This window comes from Zophobas morio, unplaced genomic scaffold (genome assembly GCF_036711695.1).
Source record: "Zophobas morio isolate AGI-343-1 ecotype UQ-CSIRO unplaced genomic scaffold, CSIRO_AGI_Zmor_V1 ptg000014l, whole genome shotgun sequence".
NCBI lineage: Eukaryota > Metazoa > Arthropoda > Insecta > Coleoptera > Tenebrionidae > Zophobas > Zophobas morio.
Genome location: NW_026972119.1, coordinates 21693816 through 21707518, shown reverse-complemented (window position 1 = coordinate 21707518; position 13703 = coordinate 21693816).

Here is a 13703-nt window from a genome sequence, read left to right as displayed (position 1 = left end):
GTTCTACAGGGGTTTGTACAGAATCCCTGTTATTCCTAGAGTATGTTAATGACTTTAAAAAAAAAACGATCACATTTTATTCTGATGAAGATTATTATGTTTGCTAAATTTTGCTATAACATGGTGTCATGTCCAACTTAACTGTTGCATCTTGTTCGTAAAATATAATTTAAATTGTCAAGACATATTACAGGAAGACCGACACTAATATTTTAAGCTAAAAAAGTAGTAAACCTAAATTTTAAGTACCAGAAATGAGTACCTGAAAACACAAGCTTTTTGAGTTTGTAGTTTAATGGAAGATTAAGCTCAGATCTAACTTGCGACATGTTGAACAAAGAAAATATGAGCTTGAGAAACTTGTAAAAATCTGGAACAATAAAACTATTTTCAAAATTCCTCAAAAAAAATGGTTAATCAATCGACTGAGAAATGGTGACATTATAATTCGTAAATAACTTCATTTCTGACTATTACCTAATTTTTTTACATTTAATTTGTAAATTTCAACTTAAAACTAATTTTTTCTAGTGTAGATTTAAGTTACAAATTTTCTGGTTTTCTCCTTATCATTCATTTTTGTAAAGTGTGAATTCCCGTCTAGAAAATAGGAATTTCGAATAACAAATCGTAATTTCGAGTCAGAGTTAAAATGGATTCAATTGTATTAATTCTGTAAATTCGATATTCAGAATAGTAAGGATGAAATTCAGACTTGTAAGCACGAAATTCCGTATGGTAAAGTGAGAATTCCAAATTGTAGCCTGTGAATTCGGAACCGTAAAGTGTGAATTCCGTTTAGAAAGTGGGAATTTCGAATAATAAATCATAATTTCGAGTTAGAAAGTTCGGAGAAATAAACTTGTATTCAACATTCGAGACCAACAACGCAAAATTCCAACACTATAATGTAGAAATATCTCTAATTTAAAATTAAAAAAAAAAAATGGGTTCAATCGACTGTGAATTGGTATCATTATAGTTCGTAAATAATTTTATTTCTGACATTTTTTACATTTAAACTGGAAATTTCAACTTATAGCTGAATTTTTTCTAATTTATTACTCTTAATCTGACTGTATAATTGAAAAAGTCAAAGCTATATTTAAACTCCAAATTTTCTGATTTTCTCCTCATCATTGTATATTTTCTTTTACTCTTGTTAAAATATTGTAACATCTGTAAAGTCGATATTCAGAACAGTAAAGACGAAATTCCCTGTTGTAAAGTGAAAATTCCTAATTGTAACTGTGAATTCAGAACTGTAAAATGTGAATTCCTGTCTGTTCCAATTTTCGACTTTTCCATTTTTCCACTTCCCGATTTTTGAACTTTTCGAATTTTGTATTTTTTCGACTTAACGATTTTTTGGTTTTTGAATTTCTGTTTACTTCAATTTTGTTTTTTTAATTTGTGGATTCTTTCGACTATTTGACTTCACGATTTCTCGACTGTTCGATTGTTCGATTTTTGGTTTTGTTCATATTTCGATTTTTCGAGTTTTTGATTTTTGGATTTCTCGATTTTTTGAATTTTCGATTTCTTGATGTTTAGACTTTCCAATGTTTCGACTCTTCCACTTTTCCACTTCCCAATTTCTGAATTTTTACGTTTTCAACTTTTTGTTTTCAGATTTTTCTATTTCCCGAGTTTCGGATTTCACATTTTTCGATTTTTCGTTTTCTGAATTTTTCGATTTATCGGTTTTTTGATTTTTGATTTCTGATTTTTGGATTCAACGACTGCTCGTTCCTACAATTTTTTGGGTTTGGATTTTTCCAATTTCTGATTTTTGAATTTTGTATTTTCTCGCCTTAACGATTTTTTGATTTTTGGATTTCTCTTTATCGGAATTTGGTTTTTTTATTTTTGGATTTTTTCGACTATTCTTGACTTTCCGGTTGTTCGATTTTTGGTTTTCTATATTTTGGATTTTTTGAGTTTTCTTTTTAGATTTCTCGATTTTTTGGATTTTCGATTTATCGATGTTTCCACTTTCCGATTTTTCGTCTTCACCACTTTTCCATTTCACGTTTTGGATTTTTCCTTTTTCGACTTTTTGTTTTCTAGATTTTTCTATGTTCCGAGTTTCGGATTTCTACACTTTTCGATTTTTAATTTTCGAATTCTACGACTTCTCGTTTCCACAATTCTTCAGGTTTGGATATTTCCACTTTGCGATTTTTGAATTTTCGAATTTTGTGTTTTTTCAACTTACGATGTTTTGGTTTTTGGATTTCTCTTTAGTGGATTTTCTTCTTTTTCATTTTTGGATTTTTTCGACTATTCGACTTCACGATTCCCGATTCCTCGACTTTTCGATTGTTCGATTTTTGGTTTTCTACATTTTTCGATTTTTGGATTTCTCGATTTTTTGGATTTTCGATTTCTCGGTTTTTCGAATTTCCAATTTTTTAACTCTTCCACTTTTCCATTTCCCAGCTCGAATTTTTACTTATTCGACTTTTTGGTTTCCAGATTTTTTTTATTTCCCGATTTTCCGATTTCTACACTTTATTTCGATTTTTGAATTTTTCGATGTATCAATTTTTGGATTTTTGATTTTTGGATTCTACGACTTTTCGTTTCTACAAATTTTCAGGTTTGGATTTTTCCCCTTTCCGATTTTTGAATTGTTCGAATTTTGTATTTTTACGGCTTAATGATTTTTGGATTTTTGGATTTCTATTTACTGGAATTTTTTTCTGATTTTTGGAATTTTTCGGTTTTTCAACTTTTCAATTTTCGATTTCTCGACGTTTCGTTTGTTCGATTTTTGATTTCCTACATTTTTCGAATTTTCGAGTTTTCCATTTTTGGATTTTTCGAGTTTTCATTTTTGGATTTTTCGATTCATCGATTTTGGATTTTTCGTTCTTTCGATTTTTTGACGTTTTGGATTTTCGATTTCTACATTTTCTGATTTTTCAAATTTTCAATCGCCGTCACAACATTCATATATTCAAGTAAATCTGAAAAGTGAATTTTCGATTTTCAAAATTTTTCCAAAAATAGTTAAAATACGTTCAATCGAATGAGAATCAGTGTATTACTCTTAATCTGACTGTATAATTGAAAAAGTCAAAGCTATATTTAAACTCCAAATTTTCTGATTTTCTCCTCATCATTGTATATTTTCTTTTACTGTTGTTGAAATATTGTAACATCTGTAAAGTCGATATTCAGAACAGTAAAGACGAAATTCAGACTTGTAAACACGAAATTCCCTGTTGTAAAGTGAAAATTCCGAATTGTATCCTGTGAATTCAGAACTGTAAAATGTGAATTCCTGTCTATTCCAATTTTCGACTTTTCCATTTTTCCACTTCCCGATTTTTGAATTTTTCGAATTTTGTATTTTTTCGACTTAACGATTTTTTGGTTTTTGAATTTCTGTTTCCTTCAATTTTGTTTTTTTAATTTGTGGATTTTTTAGCCTATTGGACTTCACGATTTCTCGACTGTTCGATTGTTCGATTTTTGGATTTCTCGATTTTTTGAATTTTCGATTTCTCGATGTTTAGACTTTCCAATGTTTCGACTCTTCCACTTTTCCACTTCCCAATTTCTGAATTTTTACGCTTTCAACTTTTTGTTTTCAGATTTTTCTATTTCCCGAGTTTCGGATTTCTACATTTTTCGATTTTTCGTTTTCTGAATTTTTCGATTTATCGGTTTTTTAATTTTTGATTTCTGATTTTTGGATTCAACGACTGCTCGTTCCTACAATTTTTTGGGTTTGGATTTTTCCAATTTCTGATTTTGAATTTTGTATTTTCTCGCCTTAACGATTTTTTGATTTTTGGATTTCTCTTTATCGGAATTTCGTTTTTTTATTTTTGGATTTTTTCGACTATTCTTGACTTTCCGGTTGTTCGATTTTTGGTTTTCTATATTTTGGATTTTTTGAGCTTTCCTTTTAGATTTCTCGATTTTTTGGATTTTCGATTTATCGATGTTTCCACTTTCCGATTTTTCGTCTCCACCACTTTTCCAATTCCCGTTTTGGATTTTTCCTTTTTCGACTTTTTGTTTTCTAGATTTTTCTATGTTCCGAGTTTCGGATTTCTACACTTTCCGATTTTTAATTTTCGAATTCTACGACTTCTCGTTTCTACAATTCTTCAGGTTTGGATATTTCCACTTTGCGATTTTTGAATTTTCGAATTTTGTATTTTTTCAACTTACGATGTTTTGGTTTGTGGATTTCTCTTTAGTGGATTTTCATTTTTTTCATTTTTGGATTTTTTCGACTATTCGACTTCACGATTCCCGATTCCTCGACTTTTCGATTGTTCGATTTTTGGTTTTCTACATATTTCGAATTTCCAATTTTTTAACTCTTCCACTTTTCCATTTCCCAGCTCGAATTTTTACTTACTCGACTTTTTGGTTTCCAGATTTTTTTATTTCCCGATTTTCCGATTTCTACACTTTATTTCGATTTTTAAATTTTTCGATGTATCAATTTTTGGATTTTTGATTTTTGGATTCTACGACTTTTCGTTTCTACAAATTTTCTGATTTTTGAATTTTTCGAATTTTGTATTTTTACGGCCTAATGATTTTTGGATTTTTGGATTCCTCTTTACTGGAATTTTTTTCTGATTTTTGGAATTTTTCGATTTTTCAACTTTTAGATTTTCGATTTCTCGACGTTTCGTTTGTTCGATTATTGATTTCCTACATTTTTCGAATTTTCGAGTTTTCCATTTTTGGATTTTTCGATTCATCGATTTTGGATTTTTCGTTCTTTCGATTTTTTGAAGTTTTGGATTTTCGATTTTTCGATTTCTACATTTTCTGATTTTTCAAATTTTCAATTTCACAAAAATTTTGGGTTTTGGAATATATCGATTTTTGGATTTTTCGACTTCTAGATCTTTGAATTTTGGATATTTTGGGGATATTTAATGTATGAATTAGTTATATGTAATTTCGAGTTAGTAAGTTCGAAAATGTTAACTGTTATTCAACCCTCCAGGCTAATAATAATACAAAATTCCATAATTATAATTTGGAAAGAAATCTAATTCAAAATTTTTCAAAAAAAATGGTTAAAACGAATTCAATCGACTGTGAATTTGTGTTAAATTGTAGATAATCTTCCGTTAATTACGAGTCCGAAATCGCCGTTACATTTTCAAGTAAACGCAAAAAGTGAATTTATAATTTTCAAAAATTTTTCAAAAAAATGGTTAAAATAGGTTCAATCGACTCAGAATTGGTGAATTACACTTCGTACAAACAAAAAGTTAAAAGTTGAAAAATTGGAAAAGCGGAAAAATCAAAACACGAAAAAATGGAAAACTGGAAAAACTGAGAATTGAAATATTGAAAAATCCTAAAACTGAAATATCTAAAAACTGAAAAATCGAAAAATTAAAAAAGTGAAGGAGAAAGATAGAAACCTTAAAAAACCGAAAAACTGAAAAATCAAAAAATTAAACAATTGAAGAACAGGAAAATCGAAACACGCGAAGGAAAATCAAAACATCCATTAATTGAAAAATCGAAAAATTAAGAGTTTATAAAAGTCAAATTTGAAAAATTAAAAAATAGAAAATTTGACAAAATTGCAATTAAAAAACGGAAAATCTAAAACCGGGAAGTCGAAAAATCAAAAGATTAAGAAATCGAAACACTTGAAAAATTCGAAAACTTGAAAAATTGAAATATCAAAGAACTGAAATCAAAAATCGAGAAATCGAAAAATCTAAAATTTTAAATATTGAAAAATTAAAATATCAAAAAACTGAAAAATCTAAAATTTAAAAATCGAAGAATTGAAAAAACGACAATTGAAAAACAGAAAATCTAAAACCGGAAAGTCGAAAAATCGAAAGATTAAGAAATCGGAACATTTGAAAAATTGAAACATGGAAGAGCTGAAATGAAAAATCGGGAGATCGAAAAATCAAAAATTTTAAATATTGAAAAACAAAATACCAAAAATTGAGAAATCTAAAATTTAAAAATCGAAAAAGTAAATCCAGAAGTCAAAAATGGAAAAGTCGAAGAACAGAAATATTGAAAAATCCCAAAACTGAAATATCGAAAAACTGAAAAATGAAAGAAAAACTGACGAATCGAAAAACTGAAATATCCAAAAACTGAGAATCCAAAGAATCGAAAAATTGAGAAATCGAAAAATCAAAAAAGTGAAGTCAAAATATCGAAACGTTAAAAAAATCGAAAAAATGAACAATCAAAAACCTGCAAAATCCTAAGATCGAAAAATTGAATAACAAGTAAACTGAAAAATCCCAAAACGGAAATGTCCAAAAACTGAGAAATTAAAAAATTGAAAAATCGAAAAATCAAAAAAGTCAAGTTGAAAAATCAAAACCTGAAAAAATTGAAAAATTGAAAAATCAAAAACGAAAAAATGGAAAACTAGAAAAACTGAGAAGCCGAAATAGGCGAAAATAAAACATTGAAAAATTGATAAATCGATAACCTGAACAATTAAATCTCGATAAATCGGGAATGAAAAATTAACAAATCGAAAAATTGAAAAACAGAACATCTAAAACCAGGAAGTCGAAAAATCGAAAGATTACGAAATATTGAAAACTTAAAATATCAAAAGATTGAAAAATCTAAAATTTAAAAATCCAAAAATTGAAAAATCGAAAAAGCAATAAGGTAGACACATCGAAACATCCAGAAGTCAAAAATAGAAAAGCCGAAAAATTGAAATATTGAAAAATCCTAAAACTGAAATATCTAAAAACTGAAAAATCAAAAAATCAAAAAAGTTAAGTCGAAAAATAGAAACGTGAAAAAACCAAAAAATTAAAAAATCAAAAACCTGAAAAATCAAAAAATTAAAGAATTGAAGAACAGGAAAATCGAAACACTCGAAGGTCAAGAAATGGGAAAATCAAAACATCAATTAATTGACAAATCGAAAAATTGACAAAATTACAATTGAAAAACAGAAAATCTAAAATCGGAAAGTCTAAAAACCAAAAGATTAAGAAATCGAAACACTTGAAAAATTCGAAAACTTGAAAAATTGAAATATCGAAGAACTGAAATGAAAAATCGAGAAATCGAAAAATCTACAATTTTAAATATTGAAAAATTAAAATATCAAAAAACTGAAAAATCTAAAATTTAAAAATTCGAAGAACTGAATAAACGACAATTGAAAAACGGAAAATCTAAAACCGGGAAGTCGAAAAATCGGAAGATTAAGAAATCGGAACATTTGAAAAATTGAAATATGGAAGAGCTGAAATCGAAAAATCAAAAATTTTAAATATTGAAAAATTAAAATACCAAAAAATTGAGAAATCTAAAATTTAAAAATCGAAAAGGTAAATCCAGAAGTCAAAAATGGAAAAGTCGAAGAACAGAAATATTGAAAAATCCCAAAACTGAAATATCCAAAAACTGATAAATGAAAGAAAAACTGATGAATCGAAAAACTGAAAACTCCCAAAACTGAAATAACCAAAAACTGAGAATCCAAAGAATCGAAAAATTGAATAACAAGTAAACTGAAAAATTCCAAAACTGAAATGTCCAAAAACTGAGAAATTAAAAAATTGAAAAATTGAGAAATCGAAGAATCAAAAAAGTGAAGTTGAAAAATCAAAATCTGAAAAAATTGAAAAACTGAAAAATCAAAAACCTGAAAAATCAGTTAATTGAAAAATCGACAAATAAAGAGTTTATAAAAGTCAAAAATTGAAAAATCGAAATATTTAAAAATCGTAAAATTGAAGAGAAAAACTGAAAACCGAGAAATTGAAAAATCCAAAAATTGAAAAATAAATAGGAGTAAACTGAAAAATCCCCAAACTAAAATTTCGAAAAAATACGAAGTTTAGGGTTTTACTGTTCTTATTCCGTTCTGTTTACTCAAACCAAAATTACTAAAGTTTAACAAAGAAACTACTTGTCTTTTTGTTTTTGTGGAAATTTTTTTATCTTTTTTTGGAACTTATTAAATTCTTCATTGTTGTGTCGTCATTGCGTCGTGTTATTACTGGAAAAACTGCCCGTTGAATTGAAAAATGTTCTATTTCATATATACATGGGTTAGCTGAATGGTAAAATGGCTAGGATGCTAGAAGCACATTTATAAAATAAAAAGCGTGATTTTATAATAGTTGAGATGGTTCATGTGAGAATGAATTCTGCTATTTTATGTGACGTTGTCTTCTCTTATGTAATTTTATCAGCTGGTACCACCTGGAAACCAATTATTTTTATAAAGCCTGACTTTTCCCAGGTGCTGTGTAAGCTGTGTTACATAAGAAGCAGAATTGCATACTTTAAAAGTTCTCTGAAAGCTTCAATTTTTAAAGTGACATTTATTGGAAAAAAAATAGTACACAAGATAACGGGTGTCAACTGTCATCCATTAAATTTGAGGTTAATGTAGACATGCTTCACAACATTGTAGTACAAAAAATCAGAGCCAACTTAGACAAATGTCATTTATAAAAGCCGGGACGCAGTTTTTGTTAAAGACGATTTACACCAAACTTATTACTTCTGTATTTTAGGTTTTATGGAACAATAAAAAGCGTCCTAACAAAATAAAGCCACTAACTGGAATTTATATCTACTACAAAACTCTTTATAAAACTACATGTCTTTTGGGAACGGTTGACATATACCACCACAGACATATAAAAAACGGATATCTATTTTAAAAATTCGCTTATAAAACTAAAAAAAAAATCAAAACAAGTCGGACTCGAAAATCTTGCTTGAAACATAAGAACAACATTTTGAGCAGCTACAAGATCTTGCATGTTACAGAACCAACCAAAGAAAGCAAAAATTTGCGGCGAATTAATTATACAGTACGAAAATTGGAAGTCAAAGTTCCCAAACTGGATCTGGCATCGCAAAAATCCGCGTTTTTTTCCATTTGTCATTTGCAAGTTATACAATAATAGTTATGCCGAGCAAAATAAAACAAAGAACCTGTAATCACACGTCGAAAAAAAGCAGTTTACGTGTAACCTCAAGCGGGTTCAAGGTCGCCAAAAGTGCCAGAAGCTATTTTAATTACGTGACCTTGCATCTAGACTCGAAGATGCTCTCCTGTTCTCAAACCGACCACCTTCTTCGGCTTTCCTGCCGTCCAGCTATCGCCGTTGCTATTTCAGCACGAAGTGGGCGTTTTTGTGCGGATTTTTTCTTTTTGGTGTTGCGTATGAGGAGTGTGACGGTGTAGTATGAAATCGTCAACAGGTTTCTTGTCGCATGTACACATATATCATTCAAGGTTTACTACAGTGCGTCGGGTACCTCCAGATCTACCTGCGGACCTTGAGACAAACTAAATTTATTACACGATTCTCCTTTATCACATAGGTGTAGTATACTGTGAAGAATCTCAACTTCCCGCCATTTTCACTGATGCGTGCTGTTTACTTTTTTATTTCTACCGGTTTATCATGTTTGCGCATTTTTAATATGGAGTTTGCATTTCCAATCAAACCTGTATTCGACTTTTTTGCGGAGAAATTATGTAAAAACTGCTAGTACTTGTAAAAATTGGCGCGGCGATTAAGACGGTCGTGTCGGCTTAAAAAAATCGTAATTTAATAGTGTAATCAATCAAAGTTAATCATGTCCTTCGATCAGTGGCGTAACTGCAAACGGAGACGTGTTCGGGGTATTTAAAAGCGACTAGAAGATAAATAAAGCAAAACAACGTCGTATAATCCACGCCAAGTTTTTTACGAATTTCGATGTTTTCAAACAACCAATGAAGGCAGAGGGTTTGATTGTTGTAAAAATATTTTGCCTCTAAAAGAGCAAAAGTTAAATCTAAGCCAAAAAATTGTTTGTGTATCAGGAGCAGAAACACGCATTTATTCTGGTAAAAGTTCTTTAAAATCTTAAGCTTTTCTAATAAAAATTGTAAAGTTGGATAATTCTAATTCCTTACTAATGGCTTACTCGTTTGATAAAACAGACCTTCCGACGTCGGTATTAAGCTGTAGATTCTCTCTCCTGATTGTGTTGCTATGCGACCTATGAAGAATCTATGTTTAGTCTTTATTAAATTTATTTTCCAGTTTTGTTAGAAACATAATTCTATTGATTTTAGAAAAAAAATCATCTGCACTCTCGTCGAGGAAGCACTGAGGACTAATTAATTATGTATTGTCACGTAAATAACGTGGCTACATTTGAATCGATAATTTTGAAAAAAATCGGTCCAGAGGTTTTTTTATCAAATTATGATATTAGATGTTTCTTTTTTTGTATTTTTTGGAAAATTATTTTTATTGTATTTTGGCAGAAAAAAGAATTAGGTGTTTTTTGAGTTACGTAGCAAATCATCACTGGAGTTGTATTTTTGATTGCCTACCTATCAGGCTGAAAAATAAAACATCGAAAGAAAGTTAAACTCAAAACATTTGAGTTAATCGTCTTTTTTGTCGTTTTTAGTCGCCTTTTCTTGTGTTTTTTTCTTGCCCCCTTTTTAGTTTTTCTTGGCCTTTTCAGCCTCTTTTTTTCTGTCCGTTTTAATGCTTTTATTTGTCATTTTTTAGTGTGGTTTTTCATTTCCCTTTTATTTTGCATTTTTTTGCTTGTTCGTGGCCTGTTTTTATACTTTTTTCATCCCACTTTTTGGCCTTATTCTTAACGCTTTTCTTGTTGCTTTTTATCGTCTTGTCACCTTTCATATCTTTTTCTCACTGTGTTCGTCTTTTTTTAGATTTTTTGACATCTATTTCAATGTCTGTTTGTTTTTTTTTTCATGAGGTTTTTGATCCTCTTTTTGTGATTTGTTTTTTTAATTTTTTTTTCGCCTTTTTTTGTCTCCCTTTTTTACCACTTTTTTAGACATTTTTAAAGTCCCCTTTTTTGATCTTTTTGTTCCCCACTCCACCTTTTTTTTCATGCTTGTTGCCTATTTTTATCCCCTTTTAATCTCGGTTTTTTTAACTTTTTATTGCCTTTTTTAAGGCCTTTTCTATTGAATTTTGTCTGTTTTTGTCGTCTCGTCGCCTTTTTTACTCCTTTTTCGCTTCTTTTTTATCTTTTCCTATTTTTGCCTTTTTTTGTTGCTTATTTGTTCTTATTTTTTTTTCGTTTTTTCTTGGCCTTCTTTTTATGGCCTTTTTCCCTTTTATTCGCTATTTTTTTACTCATATTACCGCATTTTTTGGTTCTTTCTCTCCTATTTAATGCTTTTGTGTCTCTTTTTATGCTAGTTTTCGTCCTTTTCTTTTGTTAGTTTTTCTCCATCGATTTTTGACCTATTTTGCTCTTTTTGTAACGTGTTTTAATGTTTTTTTGGCATTTTTAATGAATTTTTGTCCCCCTTTTTTTGTTTCGTTTTTTGTCGTTTTTTTGTGTCTCATTTTTTGGCCTGCTTTCTAACGCCTTTTTTGTTAGTTTTTGTAGTTTTGTCGTCTTTTTTACCCCTTTTCATCACTTTTTCTCACCTTCTTCGTCTTTTTTAACTTTTTTGTCATTTATTTTAATGCCTTTTTGTTCGTTTTTCATGACTTTTTCGTTCCCCTTTTTATGATCTTTTTTGTTGTTATTTATTATCCTTCGCCTTCATTTGGACCCCTTTTTCTGTCGTTTTTTCCTTCTTTTGTAGTTTTTTTAATCGTTTTTTTCCTTTTTTGTTACCATTTTGTTACTACTTTTTTTCGACATTTATGAAGTTTTCTATTTTTGATTTTTTTTGCCACCTCCCTCACCTTCTTTTCAAGTTTTTTCCCTGTTTTTATCTCTTTTTCATCTCCCTTTTCTTTCCATTTTTTTACCGTTTTATTGCCTCACTTTTTGGCCTCATTTTTAACGCTTTTCTTTCTTGATTTTTGTCTGTTTTTGTGTCTTGTCGCCTTTTTCACCCGTTTTAACCTCTTTTTTCTCCTTTTTTTTCTTTTTTTTCCTTTTTGCCACATGCTTTGATGTTGTTAACTTTTTTTATGAGTTTTTTATCCCTCTGTTTGTGATCTTTTTTGTCGGTAAGTTTTTTATCATCAAATTTTCGAACTTTTTTGAAATTTTTTTTTTCGCTTTTTTCGGTTGTTTTTTGTTCCCTTTTTTGTTGCTTTCTGTGTTTTTTTGATTAGGTTTTGTTGCTTTTTTTTGGTTGCTTTTGGTCCTCTTTTTTTATCGTTTTTTCTTGCACTTTTTAGGCCCTTTTCCCTTTTGTTCGATTTCTTTTTAACCTCCCTCTCTCTCTTTCTCCCATTTATCACTGTCTCATTCTCCAATTTATCATTCTCTCTCATTCTCCCATTTGTCACTCTCTCTCTCTCTCTCTCTCTCATTCTCCCATTTATCATTCTCTCTCTCTCATTCTCATATTTATCACTCTCTCTCTCATTCTACCATTTATCACTCTCTTTTTCATTCTCCCATTTATCAGTCTCTCTCATTCCCTCATTTATCATACTCTCTCAGTCTCCCATTTATCAATCTCTCTCATTCTCTCATTTATCACTCTTTCTGTCATTCTTCCATTTATCACTCTCTCTCTCTCTCGTTCTCCCATTTATCAATCTCTCTCATTCTCCCATTTATCACTCTCTCTCATTCTCCCATTTATCATTTTCTCTCATTCTCTTATTTATCACTCTCTCTCATTCTCTCATTTATCACTCTCTCTCATTCTCGTAAAAGTAAGAACGCAACCGTAGGAACGGAAACGTAAAAACGGAAACGTAAGAACCGAACCATAAGAACTTGAACTCGGGCTTATCCGAAATTAATTCGTCTCTCTCTTCTGTTTACAACTCTCTCTCTCATTCTCCTGTTTATTACTCTCTCTCTCATTCTCCCATTTATCACCCTCTCTCATTCTCCCATTTATCACTCTCTCTCATTGTCCCATTTATCACTCTCTGTCATTCTCCCATTTATCATTCTCTCTCATTCTCTCATTTATCACTCTCTCTCTCCCTCGTTCTCCTATTTATTTATCATTCTCTCTCTCATTCTCGTATTTATCACTCTCTCTCTCATTCTCCCATTTATCACTCTCTTTCTCATTCTCCCATTTATCACTCTTTCTCTCTCTCTCTCTCTCATTCTCCCATTTATCACACTCTCTCTCATTCTCCAATTTATCAGTCTCTCTCATTCTCCCATTTATCACTCTCTTTCATTCCCTCATTTATCACTCTCTCTCAGTCTCCCATTTATCAATCTCTCTCATTCTCTCATTGATCACTCTCTCTCTCATTCTCCCATTTATCACTCGCTCTCTCATTGTAACATTTATCAATCTCTCCCATTCTCCCATTTACCAATCTCTCTCATTCTCTCATTTATCACTCTCTCTCTCATTCTCCCATTTATCACTCCCTCTCTCATTCTCGTAAGCGTAAGAACGCAACTGTAGGAACGGAAACGTAAAAACGGAAACGTAAGAACCTAACCATAAGAACTTAAACTCGGGCTTATCCGAAATTAATTCGTCTCATTTTCCTGTTTACGACTCTCTCTCTCTCTCTCTCTCTCATTCTCCTGTTTATCACTCACTCCCATTCTTCCGTTTATCACTCTCTCTCATTGTCCCATTTATCACTCTCTCTCATTCTTCCATTTATCACTTTCTCTCTCATTGTCCCATTTATCACTATCTGTCATTCTCTCATTTATCACTCTCTCTCATTTTCGTAAGCATAAGAACGCAACCGTAGGAACGGAAACGTAAAAACGGAAACGTAAGAACGTAACCATAAGAACTTAAACTC